General features: G+C 33.6%; 1 long non-coding RNA gene across 1 annotated transcript in view; it reads right to left on the bottom strand.

Annotated features, from left to right (window-relative positions):
* Nucleotides 1–18,380, bottom strand: part of LOC106783352 (uncharacterized) — a 52,110-nt gene that overhangs the window by 10,864 nt on the left and 22,866 nt on the right. The window contains exon 3 of the long non-coding RNA XR_011440422.1: nucleotides 209–351. This is a non-coding gene — a long non-coding RNA (uncharacterized lncRNA). The remainder of the gene's footprint in view (nucleotides 1–208; nucleotides 352–18,380) is intronic.

The following is an 18,380-nucleotide window of genomic DNA, read 5'->3' as shown; positions in this document are numbered from 1 at the left end:
AAGTGAAGAGCCCAGATACAGACCCCACCAGAGGAAGAGCAACAGCTACAAATAACGACTTTAATCAATAACAAAACAATACTGTCTGCATTTCGTTTTCTCCCATATAACCCTTCCACCCCCACCGATACAAGGCCTGCTTTCATTAAGGTCAACAGTGACCTCCAGGTTTCTGAATCCAATGGACCCCATTCAGTTCTCATCTTACCTCATCTCACAGCATCATCAAAGACATATTAAGGCCAGCCCTCGTAGCCTGGTGGTTAAGTTCGGCATGCTCCACTTCAGCGGCCGGGGTTCAGTTCCTGGGCATGGACCCCCACCACTCGTCTGTCAGTTGCCATGACATAGCTCACACACAAAAAGAGGAAAATTGGTAGCAGATTAGCTCAGGGTGAATCTTCCTCAGCAAAAAAGAAAAAAATCAAACATATTATACCTCATGTAAGTGGAATCATGCAGAATTTGTCTTTCTGTAACTGACATTTCACTTAGCACAATGTCTTCAACATTCATCCATGTTGTCACATAGGGCAAATTTTCCTTCTTTTTTAAGGTTGAATAGTATTGCATTGTATGTATATATTACATTTTCTTTTGCTATTTATCTGTCCATAGATATTTAGGTTGTTTACACATCTTGGCTATTGTGAACAGCACTGCAATGAACATGGAAATGCTAATATGTATTGTAAACTTAAATATTTGTTAAGAGGGCAGATCTCATGTTAAGTGTTCTCACCAAAATAAAATAAAATATAAAGCATATTATACTTCTCTCCTTGAAACATCTGCTTCCCATGGCTCAAAAGATTCCCCTTAAAATAAAGCCTAAAATGCTAACATGACCTTCAAGGGTCTGCAAAATCTTGGCTCTACCATACAGTCTCATCTTGAACCATTCTCCTTCTTACATGAACTAAAATGTCTTGCCCACTGCTATATTCCCATGACCTAGAGCAGGGCATGGCACAGAGAAGGAGCTTGATAAATATCCATTGAATGAAATGAAAGAACCCATGCACCATACCCTATCAGGCCTCATGACTGCTCATATGCCCTCTGCCTAGAACACTCTTCTCTCCCTCTCCCTTCCCTGGTTATCTGCTGCTCATTCTTTAGCTTTGAACCTTGATATCTTTTTCAGGAAACCATTTCCTGATTATCCAAAACAAGTTGGATCCCCGCTTTGTTAGCTTTAAAAGAAATCTTGTACTTTTCTAACTTAGCACCCACTACAATTGAAATTAATTACTATTTCAGTAATCATTTATGTTGATTTCAACTCTACCCTCTACCCCCAAGTCTATAAATTCTATACATAGAATTTGGATATTGCTGTTGTTGTTTTAAGTGCTTTAATCACAAGATCTAGCACATAGTAGAGACTTAATATCTATCTGATGAATAAATAATAAGTAAATAATTACATAAATAATGAGATGGGTCATTACAGGTCTTTTTATCTATAGTTAAAAAGTAAAACATAATTAGCATCATAGATAATTTTGATCAATTGGAATAAAATCCATTATAATCCAACTTCAATAAAACCCAAAGTCATGGGTGATTATATCACAGAATCATAAAATCCTTGATCCAGAATGCACATTAGAGCTCCTCTGGTCTTCCCCCTCATTTTCTTCATACATCCATTCATTCAGTCTTTCATTCTTCCATTTGGCAAACATTGTACTACTACTAATGTAGTGAAGAAATGAGGAGCATGGGCTCTGAAGTCAGACTGTCTGAGTTTGAATATAAGCTCTGCCACTTGTTAGGTGTGTGTCATTGGGTGTGTTAATGAATTTTGTGCCTCAGTTTCCCAACCTTAAAATGGGGATCAAAATTGTATCAATGTTGTAAAGTTGTATATGTAAAATGCTTAAATATTACCTGGTACATAGTAGTGCATAATAAATATTAGCTATAATCTTTATTACTATTCTTTAAGTACTGTGATAAATACTGGGAAAATATAAATAAGTAAGACTGGATCCCTGACTTCAAGGAGCTCATACCCTCACAAGAAGTTTAAAATCTAAGAATCTCAGGTCTAGAGAGATTTTACACGACAATTCTTCTAATGAGCACATCTCTTTCCTGACATATGGAGAAAATAATCTTTATTTATATTAATGGAGTCATGTTATTATTTATAGTAACTGTTAAGACTATCAACATGTCTGTGTTATGATAATTTACTTATAAATAAAATATATTCGCATATTCTTTTCTAGATGGACATGTCACATAGATGCCATTAGGAATATTTAAAATTAAAATTAACTACATAATACAAGATACACCTTCTCCAAAAGTGTGCTTTAACCTTACTTTTCATACTCCCTTAACTACTTTCAAGCTGTGTGTTCTCCTTAGAACAGAAAAGAAAGGTAGAATATATTTAATTACACATGCATAAGAGAACTAGGAGCAATATTCTGGCCAAGAATGCACAACCTGAATCTAACTAGGAAAAAAAAAATCAGAAAAACCCCAAATGAAAAATGTTCTACTAAAAACAAACATAAAAAGGACTGTATTCTTCAAAGTGTCAATGTAATTAAATACAAAGTCTATGGAAATACTCCAATTTAAAGAAGGCTAGAGAGACATGACAAATAAATGCTATACCTTATAGTAGACTGTATCTGGTATGGAGAAGGAAAGAGAAATGCTATAAAGGACATTTTGGGTCAACTGGCAAAATTGAATATGTATGCCATACTAACTAAATGACTAAATATATGTAAATTTATTGAAGTTTATAACTGTACTGTGGTTATGTAAGAGAATATCCTTATTTTCAAGAAATAGTCAAAGTGTTTAAAAATAAAGAGTCATAATGTATGCAACTTCCTCTCAAAAGGTTGAGAAAAAGAAACATACAGAGTGCAAACGATAAAGCAAATTGGGTAAAATAAACAAAAGTATAATATGAGATAAATTTATTAATAAGCATAGGCAACTAGATAAAAATATTTAGAACAATGGCACTAGTAATTTTTCCGGGGAGATAGTATTCACTTTCACTATAAAAAAGCTTTTGAAAAATATGTAGTTTCAGAGATACTCCAATAAAAAACACTTCTCTCAATAAGTATGGTTTTTACAATAATTATAATATTATAATATATTATAATAATCATTATCAATAATCAAATACCCTATCAAAACTATTTAGCTTACTTTAAGAAAAAGTATTAAAAGGCCTCTAAGCAGCTAATAAGATCTCACAAAGCTCATAAATTTTACTCATAGAAGCACTTTGCAAATTCCTTTCTACAAAGTATTTTAAAGACAATTCTAGCCAGCTTGATTATCTTGTTCTGAAATCCACTGTACCCTGGATATGTAAAATTAGAAAGCATAAGAGTAGAAACATACACAATGACAAGAAGGGATACAATAAGAGACAGAAAGGCCATTTAAAATAATCGCAAGAATTGAATAGCATACAGGAAGTGGGAAATTTATGACCCGCTTTGTACAGGTCATATACTAGCTGTCAATTACGTTGGAACGAGCACAAGATACCACTCTATTTTAAAACATATAATAACAACTGGTATTCATGACAGTGACTGAGTATAAGGAACTATTTAATTATGTTTAGTGAATATCAGTGTTTTTAACTGGGTATAGGGGTGTGCTCTTGGGACCAGTTATCATGATTACCAAACTGTGCACTATGATGCTCTGAGGCGCTGCAGCAAATTCACGGCTGGGCCTGGGATGTTGCAGGATATTTTAAACTTTCAAGGGATATACAGCAGCCTCTGTGAGACAACATGCAAACCTCTAGTTTGGGACAGTTCACAGTTTCAACATCAGATCACTCCACATTCCTTTCCATTACATCTTACCTTTACAAAGCTGGGTTTTGAGAGGTTACTGTGATTAAAAGCAAATGCCATACAAAAATCCACAAGAACAGGAAATCACATGGCAGTGTCCAAGGTGATTCCAAGACGAGAAACTGTTCAATACCCAACAGGTACATGCAAACTATTAGGAAGTAATTATGGTTATTTAATTATAAAAAAAAATTTTTCTTTCTATGTGAATTATTTTTTCAGACAGTTACTAAATTATTAGGACATAAACACTCATTAAGCTGTTTAGACTTAACTACTTCATAAACGGAATGACTAGGTATTTCTTTTTACCTAGAGGATCTGTGAAAATTTGCACTAAGGGCACATGTGGAACATGAAAGTTGAGGAATCTCTGCCGTACCCAACCTGCCCCGCAGTTACCTCTCCGGCTTTATCTTTTACTACTCTCTCCCTTCTTACTCTACTTCAGTCACATGGACCTCCTGGCAGCTCCTCGAACTCACCTAGCATGCTGCTGCCTCAGAGTCTTTGCACAGGCTGTTCTCTCTGCCTGGAACACTCTTCTAGTTATTTGCTTGGATAATCCTCTCGCTTCTTTCAAATCCTTTCTCAAATGTCACTTTTTCAATGAAACCTATTCTGGCCATTATACTTAAAAATTGACTCTTGCTCCCTCATCCCCCACTGTACTTTTTTCTATTAAACTTCTAAAATGTTTTATAATTACTTACTTATTAAGTTAATTTTTTAAAAATTAGTGATTTCCATCTATTAGAATGTAAGCTCTACAAGAGCAGGGGTTTTTGTCTGCATTGTTCACCGATATATGCCAAGTGCCTAGAACATGTCTAGTACATTCCTAGCACATAGTATGCATTCAATAATCATCTGATGAGTGAATGAATTATTAAATTAAAAAAAGAAAATGAGATCAATCTTTAAGAGAAGAGAAGAAGCAAAGGAAAGGTAAGATGTGGCAGAAACTTACAAACTGTCCACCAAACCTATAACCTCCTCTTCCTGGGCATTTAGCTGGACCACATTTCCCAGCCTGCCTTGCAGTTACGTGTGGCAGTGTGAATAATGAAATGTGAGATGTGAGCACAAATGATGAGCACTACTTATAGGCCTGCCCACAAAAACCCCAGTGTAAAATTCTTCATTTTCTTTCTTCATTTGGAGGCTAAATATATAGGACTCAGACCCTAGAGGATGGAGTGAGTCACAAATTATAAGGAGCCTCTGTACCTGAAAGACCACAATGAATGTTGTCCATATAAGAAACATCTTACAGGACTTCCAGTGAGTGAGAAATTAACATCTACTGTGGAAAGTCACTAAGATCTGGGGGTTTGTTTGTGGCAAAAGATAGCATTTTCCTCACAGTTTGAAGTTCCCATACACTGAAGGGGTTCTACTTCAGTGGAATCTCACATATAAAGGAGTATAACAGGGAAGAATAAGATCCCATAAGAAAAAAAAAGGACAGCACCTCTAAAATAGCAAATGAGCCATACTGAAGTCAGTCTGTCTAAAATAGGGAAGGAAAGATTCTTTAAAGTAAAATGAATTAATTGAAATTTATTTAAAGTGATTAAAAGTTGCTAATGAAATGCATTAAGCAGAGTCAGTAGTGGTCAAAGCATTTGGTAAAATTTGTTTTTAAAGTGACATTTTTTGAAGGTAAAAGAAAAAGAGTGAAAATGGAGAACCCAATGAATAAAGCCCAAAATAAATTGTACCAATAAGTAACTATATGCATTTCATTTAACTCTGAGGTTTGAGGGCTTTAAAACATAATTCATATTCAACATATTTATTGAACTTTTCTATATTTCACAAGATTTTCAATAAAGCCTGTCTCTATTAATTTTCCTTGCATATAAATACGCACATAAGTTATTATTGAGAAACAAAAGCATATACTCATATTAGCAGCAAATTATAAGATAAAATTAAGAAAATACAGAAATACAATTTCAGATTGATCAAATAAAATTAATTGCAAAATCTTCTAAGTCTATTGCAAACTCATTGTTTACAAAGATGCTTTCCATTTGTCTACTATTTTATTTCTTTGTAAAAATAGATCATTTCTTTAAAACTGCAATATCTGAATTTAGGAGTGATTATCTCTTCAGCATAACAATTATTATGAAAACTCAATTTAACCGATACGGCAAATATTTAAAAATAGGAAACATAATAGTATTTCTCATTATCAATAGCTGCCTATGTATACCAACTCCCACAAGAGAAATAAAAGTCACAGAAGAAGAAATAGCTCCAAGCTATTTGGGTTTTATTGCTATGGAGGAATCCATACAAGACTACTTCCTTCACTTATTCTCCTACTCTCCCTTTCCTATTTGCTCTTCTCAATCTGGTCTCTGCATTTTCGTTGTTACACATTAAGGCAGGATTTCTACTCTAGTCTCTCAATCAATAGGCACCTCTAATTGACAGCTTCACTTTGAGTTTTCAATCAGTTATCATTCTACCCAAATGCTTCTCGTTGTCCTCTCCAAAGTCTTGAGTTTTATTGGTAATAAGAAAGCTTAATAAAAAAAATTGAAAGAATGAAGAAATGAGGAAAAAAGTTAATAGGTAGTGCAATTATTAAAAAGGTATGACATTAGTAAACCGAGAAAAAATATTTTTTGAGATTAAAATCTTTAAGGAATTCTGAAATAGCTTTAAATACAGCTTAATTTTTCACCAAATATCTTTCTTCTATGCAATGGTGATTAAAACTGTACATAAAGCTATAGTTAAAATTCAAATTTAAAATTGAAATACATATACACCTATCAAGGCCAATGAATTAGGTGGGAAATAAGCTACAAAGATAGAACATACTGTTTTCAAAGCATTGCAAATTATCAAAAACCCTGGCATATTATATAGAAGTAAAAATAAGGATAGTAAGATTTAGTATAATACATCATATTTTAAATATTTGTCTTGTAATTGGGTGAAACAAGGTATGTGGAGGGAGTGACAAAGAAAAAACTGTGAGAATAATCTTGACTTAGCTGATCTGATCATCCTGGAAGATTGCCCTTCCTCTCTGCCATGGCAAGGATGTTCTTCCTAGATGAGAGAGCATCTTTCTTGGGCCTAAATTATATGAATAGCTGTATCCCTCTCTTAAAGCTTAAATTTCAGTAGTCAAAATAGTCCATTCAGAGAATGGGAAGCACTGAGTTCATAAAGTTAGAATAACTAATAAATTTTTTAAATAGTTGGTTTTATTTTCTAGAAACTAAAAAAATCATGTCTCCTGAATCATATCAATATCCTCTATCAGTTTCCTGTGTAATTTCTAATACCCATAGTTGAAAAAAATCTATCTATAAATGGGAAGCTTTCCATATATACTTTAGCAACACTTATATCTCAGAGACTGAATAAGATTAGTACAAATTAATTCTTTTTATTTTGCTTTGGCAGTAACTCACTTTTATTTCGAAATTTGATAGTAGAGGAAAACAGATGTCTAGTGAGACTGTACTTTGTGCAGGAAAACAAAGAATTTAATATATGATGTTTAAGAAGGTACTAGTAGCGGAGTTCAGCAGGAAAGGAAAAGCTCTCTTTTGGTTCCCCTCCTCTACCAACAAACATTATCTTCAGAGAAGCTGGCTGAGAGTCATGATATACAAAGCTAGAAAGGATCATATAGATTTTCTAGTCCAACTGCTTATTGCCTTAAAAGGCCAGGCAGAAAACAGAAATGATTGGAGAAGAACATGTGTACCACGGTAGAGAGTGATCAAAGCCATCTCTTCACCTATGGCTTCAATTTCATCTCTTTCCCGTATCCTCCAGGATCTTATTCCCTCTTCCCCCTATATTTTCAATGTCTCCCATTTCCATGGGCTCCTTCTCCTTATGCTATACAAAATTTCAAGTTGCTCTCTTCTTATAAGAAAAATAAAACAAAATCTTTCCTTGATATTGCAGTTTCTACTGCTTACTCCTCTTTACAATCAAAATTCTTGAGTGATCTGTTTATTCTTCCTTTCTCTCTTCCAGAATAGATGTTAAATGCCTACTGTGTGCTCGGCTCTGTGATTAGATAGAGAGAGAGAGAATATATAATTAGATATCTTTACATAAATAATATCTATATGTATTTCAAAGCAAGTCTTCAAACACTACATCATGTCAGTTTCTGAATTTACCCAACTGATTTAGGTCAGCTTTTATAGGTGCTTACAAGTTAATAATGTCAGAGAAATATGTATATATATACACACAGAGAAACTGAAATATATATGTATACATATATACAATTTAAAATTCAAGTGGTGACTCAGATCACTTTTCTCAAGTCTTTTTCACTTTTACAATATATTGTAATAGATTTTGGGAAAAGTTATAAAAGTAATACATGCTTATGATAAGAATGCAAACAATACGGCATCATATAAAATATAGATTAAATATAAAATTTAAATAATATTTTTGAAATTCAATCATGCTGTTGTATAAATCAGTAATTGATTCCTTTCTCTTGCTGAGAACATGGCATTGAATGATTACTCCACAGTTGTTCATCAGACAATGGACTGTTTCCAGCTTCTGGTTAGAATACATTAGGCTGCTATGAACATAATTACAAGATTCTTTTTTTGAATCTACATTTTCAGTTCTCTTGGGTAAATACTGAGCAGTGGCCAGTTCCACTAAAGTGAACTAAGCATATTTCACCCTGTCTCTCTCACTGAATGAAGCCATAAAATCTGGATTGAATGAAGCCATAAAATCTGGATAGAATGTAGGGAGCAGCTATTTGAAAAGTAAATGGCAGCAGGCAGGTTGGGAGAAAAAAAGACAAAAATTTGAAGTACCACTAACTAGAAGCAAGTTTCTCATTTTTTACTTCAGTATCCCCCAGCCTGGATGCAAGACAGCCTGAAACCTGAAGTATAAGACAGGATGTAGTCAGAGAGAACTCTGGGAGAATCTCTCTAGATCTGATTGAGGAGCAGGCAGAGAGCTCCTAACACTCAGACAGAGTAGGAAAATCTCTTATTAATTTTTTCCTTTTACTCCATTTTCTTTCACTCCAGCTCCAAGGCAACTCTACGCCTATGAGGAAGGTTCCAGAAGGGACCTACAGGAATAGAAAACGTCTCTGATCAGAGAGCTGTGGTCTCAAAATAGTGGAATAAACATCTGTTTTTCAGTTTGTCTAGCTCTCTATCTTCTGCCACTGGGTTCCAGACATAGATACAGTCAACAGAAGTGTGCATGTGCAGCAGACAAGGGTAGCTAAAGCCTCAGGTCTCTGGCCAGAGGACTACAATGGGGAAGTTGGGAGAACTACAAAATTCCATACTGAGGAGATCAAGGAGAGAGAAGAGCTCAGAATAATGACCTCACAGAGTCATTTATGAACTCCTGAGCTTACCCTTGAGCTGCACGTACACAAATCAGACACTAAGGAACATATCAAAGACTATGACAAAACAACTATGAGATAAGCCACCTCCCAGTCTCAAAATCAAAAACTAGTTCCTTAAAATAGCCATTAAATTAATAAACTTTCAGCAAGATTGAGAAGAAAAAGAGAGCTGAGATACCAACTACCAATATCAGGAATGAAAGTAAGGATGTCACTATAGATCCCACAGTCATTAAAGAATAATAAGGGAATATTATGAACAATTACATGCATAAATTCAACAGCTTAAACGAAATGAAACAATTCTTTGGAAACCATACACTCACAAAATTCATCCAAGATAAAAATAGACAACCTGTAGTTCTATAATGCATAAAGAAATTGAAATCATAGCTTAAAAATACTGTAAAAAAGAAATCTCTAGATCCAGGTGTATACATGAGCAATACACCAAATCTATACAATTTTCCCCAAAATATAGAAGAGGGATACTTCCAAACTCATTATATTAGGCCAGCATTACCCCAAGACCAAAGACAGTACAAGAACAGAAAACTATAGACCAAAATCCTAAACCAAGTACTAGCATATCAAATACAGCAATAAATAAGAATAATAACACATTACAATGAAGTGAGGTCTATCAAAAAAAAGCAAGGTGATACAATATTCAAACATTGATCTATGTCATCCACCATATTAAAAGTCTAAAGAAGAAAGAAATCACATGATTATATCAATTGATGGAGAAAAATTATGTAATAAATTTTACCGTCTATTCATGATAAACACTCTCAGGAAACTATGAATAGATGGGATGTTTGTCAACCTGATAAAGAGCATCTACAAAAAACCTACAGTTAACATCACACTTAATGGTAAAAGACAATGCTGTCCCCCTAAATAGGCAACCTATAAGGTACTGCTTTTCACTTTTATTGATTTTTGTTCTTATCTTCATTATTTCCTTCCTTCTTCTTGCTTTGGATTTATTTCTATCATCTTCATTATTTGCTCACACCACTCCTATTCAAAATCATACTGGAAGTCCCAGCCAATGCAACAAGGCAAAAGAGAGGGAAGGAGGGAAGGAAAAGGATTGGAAGGAGAGATGAAAGGAGGGAAGAAAGGTAAACAGATTGGTAAAGAAAAGATAAAACTCCCCCTATTCACAAAAGACAAAACTATCTACATAGAAAATACAAAGAATCTATTAAAAAACTATTTGAAGTGTTAAATAATTTTAGAAATATAATGATACAAGATTAACATACAAAAGTCAACCCCATTTCTATATACTGCCAATGAACAACCAGAAACTAATTTTTTAAATGCCATTTACAACAACAAATATTTAGGCATAAATCCTACAAAATATGCACAGGATCTATATGCTGAAAAATGACATAATGGATGAAAGAATCAAAGACAATTTAAATCAAGATAGATATACTGTGTTCATGGATTGGAATACTCAACATTATAAAGATGACAATTCTCCCCAAATTAGTTTACAGATTTAATGCAATTCTAATAAAAATCCCAACCAGGTTTCTGTACACATAGAGAAGCTGATTCTAAAACCTATGTGAAAAAGCAAAAAACCTAGAATAACCAAAACAATTTTGGGAAAAAAAAGAATAAAATTGGAGGAACCATACTACCGGATTTTGAAAATTACTATAAACCATAATAATCAAAATAGTGTAGTACTGGTAAATAAATAGATACATAAATCAATGAAACACAATAGAGTTCAGAATTAGACCCAGACAAACATGGCCAATTGATTTTTTACAAAGACAATTCAAAGGAGAAAGGATAATTTTTTAATAAATGGTGATGGAACAATTGGACATCCAAAAGCAACAGAATCAAGTTGGATTGAAACCTCGCATCTTATGCAAAAAATAACTCAAAATTAACCATAGTTCTAAATGTTAAACTTAAAACTATAAAACTTACAGAAGAAAATGTTCGTGATTTGGGGTTAGACAAAGATATCCTGGATATAACATCAAAAACACAAATCAAAAAAAGAAAAATTAAATAAATTTTACTTTATCAAAACAAAAATACTTGCTCTGTAAATGACATTTTTAAGAGAATGAAAAGACAAGCAACAGATTGAGAGAAACTTTTCACAAATTACACATCAACAAAGCACAGAATATATAAAGATCTCTTAAAACTCAGCAGCAAGAAAATAACCCAATTAAAAAATGTGCCAAAGACTTGAACAGACACTTCACCAAGAGGATATGAATGACAAATAAGTACATTAAAAAAATGTTCAATATTATTAGCCATTAGGGAAATGCAAATTAAAACCAGAATGAGAGACTACTACAGATCTAATAGAATGACTAAAAGAAAAACACATAAACACCAAGTGCAGACAAGTTGTGGAACAACTGGAACTCCCAGTTATAGAAAATGGTACAGACACTCTTGAAAAGAGAATGTCAGTTTCTTATAAAGTTAAACATATGCTTCCCATATAACCCAGCAATCCCACTCCTAGTTTTTACCCTAGAGAAACATCTATAAGAAAACATTTTTACACAAAAATTTGTACACAAATGCTTACAGCCATCCTACTCATAATCACCAAAAAATGGAAACAATCTAAATATACTTCATGGGTGAATGGATAAGCAAATTGTGGTATATCTATAAAGGGAAATACTACATAAAAAATTTTTAAAAAAGAATTATTGATATGTGCAACAACTTGGATGGATCTTAAAAGCATTATGTTGAGTGAAAAAAGCCTGCTTCAGAAGGTTAGATATTATATAATTCTATTTATATGAAATTCTGGAAAAAAACAAAATGATAATGACAGAGAAGAGATCAGTGGTTTCCAGGGATAGAATTAGGGGGAGGGAGTGACTACAATGGGGTAGCATGAGGAAATTTGAGGGGGAGGGGTGATAGAAATGTAGCCTGATTGTGGAGCGATTACATGATCTATGTATGTGTTAAGACTCATAAAATTCTATGGCAAAAGAAGGCAATCTTAATGTATGCTAATTTAAATAAATAAAGTAAAAATATCTAGGAGAGAAACTGCTGGATCATAAGGTTGGTGTATGTTTAGTTTTATAAAAAAATTCCATACTTTTCTCTAAAGTGGTTAAATGTTGCATTTTATATTTTTACCAACATAAATGAGAGTTTCAGTTGTTACATATTCTTACCAAAATTTGGTATTATTAGTCTTTTTTAATATTCGCCATTCTAACTGGGTGTGGAATAATATCTTATTGTTGTCTCTATGTGAATTTTTAAGAGTTGCATAATATTCCATAACTTGGCAGTCTCACAGTTAATACAAACCATCCTCTAGTAGGTACTTGACTCTTCCTTCCTATTTGCTCTCTTTTCCCTGGAATTCATTGCCTGTAGACGGCTAGATCCTTCCAGCCAACACATGTGGGCTTACTTTAATGTTGTCTATTCTAGAAAGAAGTTGACAAAGTGGGGTTGAAACCATGTGCTCACACCACCCCCTCCCATTCATTCAATTCTTAGGTGTCATAAAGTTATAGAATTTTGGAGCTACAAGGATCTTTAGAAATCATATTATCTGAACACTTCATTTTACAAATGAGTAAATAAAGTCCATAGAGACTACATTGCTTTGCTGGGTCACACATCTAATCATGTTTTAAGAATTAAGAATCACATCTTCAATGTTATCATGACATTTATTGGGAAGAAATTTTAATGAATCAAAATTACTTTTAGGGGTGTTTTCCGGGAATGTATTCATTCATGTGACAAATATTTATTGAATGCCTCCAAATGCCAGGCACTATGCTATGTTATGAGGATATGAAAAGATGCAGCCCACATTCCCAAGAAACACAGTCCAGTTGGAGATACACATGTATCTCATTCAATTCCACACTAGATGCCACGTGCTATACAGAAGACACAGCACAACATGGAAAGTGCTCCAACAGAAAAATAAATTTCTCTAATTGCAATGGGAGAGTCAAGGGAGCCTTCAGAAGAACTGATATTTGATCTTAGCTTTGAGTGAAAGGAATGATACTTTTTTATTTAACTGATATTTGATCTTAGCTTTGAGTGAAAGGAATGATACTTTTTTATTTAAGATGAGACACCAATGGAATTATATAGAATTTCTGATTCTTAAACTTACATATAAACACAGAAAATATACATAATCATTTCAAATACAGATTAACTTCTAAATCTCTTGAGAGGTAGTTGGCACAAGAGGGAAGAATAACTGAAAACAAGCAGATGACTTTGAAAGCTTTGGTGAATATTTTAGCAAAAAAAGTGATTGGAAGGCATCCCAGTGGAGAAGAAAGCAATTTTCTTGCTTCAGGTATCCAAATCATCATGAGTTGTTGATTAAAAAAAACCTCATAATAAAAGTAGACACAGATATATTGTCTTTGCACTTAATTTTAAAAAGGCACATTTCATAATTGGAGTTGAGCCAAATGAGGTGACATAAACTGGTTATGTTTAGTACTATAATCAAGAATATAATAAAATTAATTGGACATAATAATACACTTAGTTGTTACATGGCCACATGGTAATTATCCACAAACATCAGTCATATATATGATGATTTGTAATATTACTTTTACCCAATCAAATCAAGTATTTCTAGATCCAGTTAATGGAAGGAAAAGGGAGAACAGTAGAGCAGAACGTTTATAATATCCCTCCTAAAAACTATATATTAATTCAAACCAGGTCTTCCATTTCTCTATCAGTAAGTATATATAAACTTGAACTTCTAGTATCATCAGGAGCAGCAGCAACAATTATTATTGTTAGCAGTTACTATCTAATGAACACCACCACAAACCAGATATTATACCAACTGTAATATCTCAATGTATTTCCACATGAACCTTACTAGACGTTATCTAATCCACTTTGAAGATGAGGCAACAGCAGTACAAAGAATTTAAATAACTAGACTAGGGTCATATGACAAGTAAAACAGAAGAAAGATTGTAAAATAGTATTCAACTTCCAGTAAAAACTTGGTGGCAACTTAGTTGTGAATCATTCCACTCCTCTAGAAGGCCATAAGGAAACAAAAACAATTAAAAAAATGATAGTCCAATTTTCAGCAGAGGCAGAAGACAGAGAAAACCCCTCCAGACTACAAATTTTATGTAAAAGTTGCCCAAAGCAGAATTGATGGCAGAGCCTTGCAGGAAACTGTGATGGGGTATGATAAAAGCTGAGGGAAAGAGTAGAGAGAGCAGTGGGAAAACAGTCTGTCAGATCTCAAAAGTCATCAGCACACAAACAAACCGTGAAGAAGTTTATTCCCACGCTGAATGGGAACTGCTATGAACAGGGCTGAGCAGCACAGTGGAAGGCAAAGAGAGAGAGAGAGCTCAGAAGGTATCCAAGGAGAGCAGATCATAAAATCATCAAAAATACATCTTCTAAATTTAAGGGGACTCCCTAAAAGGCAAGTGCTGTCCCTTGGTGGCAAGTGCAGAGTAGAACTTGTAGAAGTTTAGGTATGGTGACAGAAACCTCCCTGAGCCAGGTTAGCTTCAAGAAATAGAGACATGATGGCTCCTCAGAGCTCCATCACCTTAACAAGAGGTGGGAGACTTTGAACTGTAGAAGTGTCAAATTACCCTAGTCTTCCCTTCCCCAAAATGAGCTTCTTGTAAAAAGCTGACCTATAAAAATAAAACTTAATCAAGCATGAGAAACAGAAAAGAAATAGACACCACAGCCACACAATAATACCATGTTTTAAAAATGGAAAAAGAGCAACAAAACATTCCTATAGAAAAAAAAATCACCAGAAAATGTCGTCATCCATCAGATGAAAACTGCAAACCAAAACTTCTTGGAGAAATAATGAAGCAATCACTATTCTGAAGGAAGACCACAAAGGAGAAATACAAAACCTCTAGGAAGAGATGGTCAGAAAACAGCAGGTTATGATGTGACAATAGGAGGAGATGAATCAAGAACTTGAAAACTTAAGGTAAAAAAATAGAAGAAAAAAGGCAAAGAAAAAGTTCAGAAATCAAGACTAAATTTGAAGGGAAATAGATACTGAAAAAGCCTTTGACAAAATTCAAACTCACTTTCAATTAAAAACTCTTGAGAAAATAAGAATGTATGGATACTTCGTTAAGTATATTTAAATATATGTATTATATACACATAATAATATCATTATATACACACATATATATATATATATTCACATACCACAATCCTAAAGCAGCATTGTATCTAACAGAGAAACACTAGGAATTCCTACAAAGTTCGGAAAAAATCAAGGATGCCCACTATCTCTAATACTATCCAGAATAATACTGGTATAAGCCAATGCAATTGGACAAGTAAAACAATTAGAGACATAAGGGTTAGATAAGAATAAAATAATCTTTATTTGCAGATGACATGATAGTATATCTGGAAAACCCTACTAACTCAAACAACAGAAGAATTCATCAAGGTAGCAAGATATAAAATTAACACTCAAATATCAGTAGCATTGATATATACAAATAATAACCATTAGAAGATATAGAGAAAAAGGAAACTTCATTTCTAATAGCAATAAAAATACAAAACACTTAGGAATAAACTTAAGAAATGCTCAGAACTATATAGAGAAAACTACAAAACACTTGTGAAAGACATGTATGCAGATTTCAACAAATGGGAAGACAGGCTTTGTTATCAGTTAGAACAGCTCACTATCACCAAGACTTCCTTTCTCCCAAACTTAATTTATAATGTACTTACTTACATATAAACTGCTTAAAACAAATTATGATTTATAAATTATTGCAATTCCAATAAAAATAACAATCTTGGGGCCGGCTCCGTGGCCGAGTTGTTAAGTTTGTGTGCTCCGCTGCGGCAGCCCAGGGTTGGGATCCTGGGCGCGGACATGGCACTGCTCGTCAGGGCACGTTGAGGCGGTGTCCCACATCCCACAGCTAGAAGGACCTGTAACTAAGATATACAACTGTGTACAGGGTGGTTTGGGGAGATAAAGCAGAAAAAGAAAAAAAAAAAAAAGATTGGCAATACTTGTTAGCCCAGGTGCCAATCCTTAAAAAAATAAATAGAAACAATCTTTTTGTACAGTTAGACAAGTTCATTCGAAAGTTCATATGAAAAAATAAACAGGTAAAGATAGCAAGTAAAACACTGAAAAGGAAGAGTTATGAGGGCGTTGTACCCACTCAGATAATAAACTATATTAAAAAGCCTCTATAACCAAAACAATCTGATACTGTATATGAATAGACAGGCCAACAGAATAGAATAGAAAGTACAGAAATAAATCAAATTACATATGGAAATCTAGTGTATGATAAGGATGGCATTTCAAATCACTGGGCCAAAGACAAACTTTACAATTAATGGTGTTAAGACAACTGGAAAGTCATTTGAAAAAGAAAAAATTAGGGGCTGGCCCTGTGGCCGAGTGGTTAAGTTCGCGCGCTCCACTGCAGGCGGCCCAGTGTTTCGTTGGTTCGGATCCTGGGCGCGGACATGGCACTGCTCATCAAACCATGCTGAGGTAGCGTCTCACATGCCACAACTAGAAGGACCCACAACGAAGAATATACAACTATGTACTGGGGGGCTTTGGGGAGAAAAAGGAAAACAATAAAATCTTTAAAAAAAAAAAAAGAAAAAATTAAATCCCTTCCTTATACTATAAGTAAGAATAAACTCCAAATTAATTAGAGATGTAAACTTTAAGAAAACTATATGAGTACTAGAGAAAACTAGGAGTAAGTTCCTCCATAACTTTAGTGTAGAAAAAGGCTGCATAATTCTTAAATTTTAAATTCCAAATGCAATTTTAAAAATTGATAAATTTGAACTACACAAAATTTTTTTAAACTATTTTTCATAGCAAGACATGCCACAAGCAAATTTGGAATATAAATGACAAATTGGGAGCAAAATATTTGCAACATATATCACAAGTAAAGGGGTAATATCCCTAACATACAAAAAACTTTTAAAAACTGAAAATAAAAAAACACCAGAAACATAAAAATAGGCAAAAGATGTGAATAGGCAATTTATAATAAAAAATATAAAAATGTCCCTTAAAAATATTAAGCATGTTAGCATATAAAAAGATATCATATCTTGCCCATCAGACTGGCAAAAGTCAAAAGCTTGACTGTTAGTGAAACTGTGGGGAAATAAGCACTCACACTGCTGGGGGCATAGAAATTGGTAAACTCCTCTGGAGGCGGATTTGGTACTACCTAACAAAACTGCACAGGCATTTATCATCATACCTCACAGTCCCACCTTTGGGAATTTACCTTCCGTGCACATCTCCAAGAATATAAAAATACATATGAACCAGATAATTCATTCTTACAGTATTTATAATTGCAAAATATTAAATACTACCTACATGTCCCAACATAGGATGTTGTTTGAATAAACTATAGTCTATATGCACACAACAGAGTACTATGCAGCTGTAAACATTAATGAGAACTTAGATGAAGTGACTTCCAGGATATACTATTAAGTGAAAAAAGCTACCTTTTATATGGTAAATAAGGAGAAATAAAAGAGCAAATATAACTGCTAATGTTTACAAAAAGAAACACAGGAAGGAGAAATCAGAAAACAATAAAATTGGTCACCTACAGAGTGGTGAGGTGAAGGCAAAAGGGACAGAGGAGGGTATGACATTTGTCTGAGAAAGTATGGCTTTTTTTGTAGTTACGACTTCTGGATGCATGTTAATGTTATATATATTCTAGAAATAAAAATAAATCACCAAGGGGTAGAACAAAAATTAAAACAAATTAAAACTAAAAGAAAACAAATATATACAACTATATTTCAAATGAATAACATAACAATATTGCAGAGAAAATACAACAACAAATCCAAAAAACTTTTAAACATGGTATTTTACTATATCTCTTTAGTCAGGGGAAGGGGGAAGACAGAAAGGAAGAGTGAAAAAATTTGAAGTTTTTTGTAGGTATTTTTTACAGAGGTATGAATGAAACAAGTCTGAAATTATTTTAGGTATTCTGTTAGACTGGGGAAATGGAATAAATGCTTTGAATGCTTTGATGTTGTTG

The sequence above is a fragment of the Equus caballus genome, chromosome 7, assembly GCF_041296265.1.
Source record: "Equus caballus isolate H_3958 breed thoroughbred chromosome 7, TB-T2T, whole genome shotgun sequence".
Taxonomy (NCBI): domain Eukaryota; kingdom Metazoa; phylum Chordata; class Mammalia; order Perissodactyla; family Equidae; genus Equus; species Equus caballus.
Note: the sequence above shows the minus strand (reverse complement) of the source record. Positions and strands in the feature narration are given on the sequence as shown.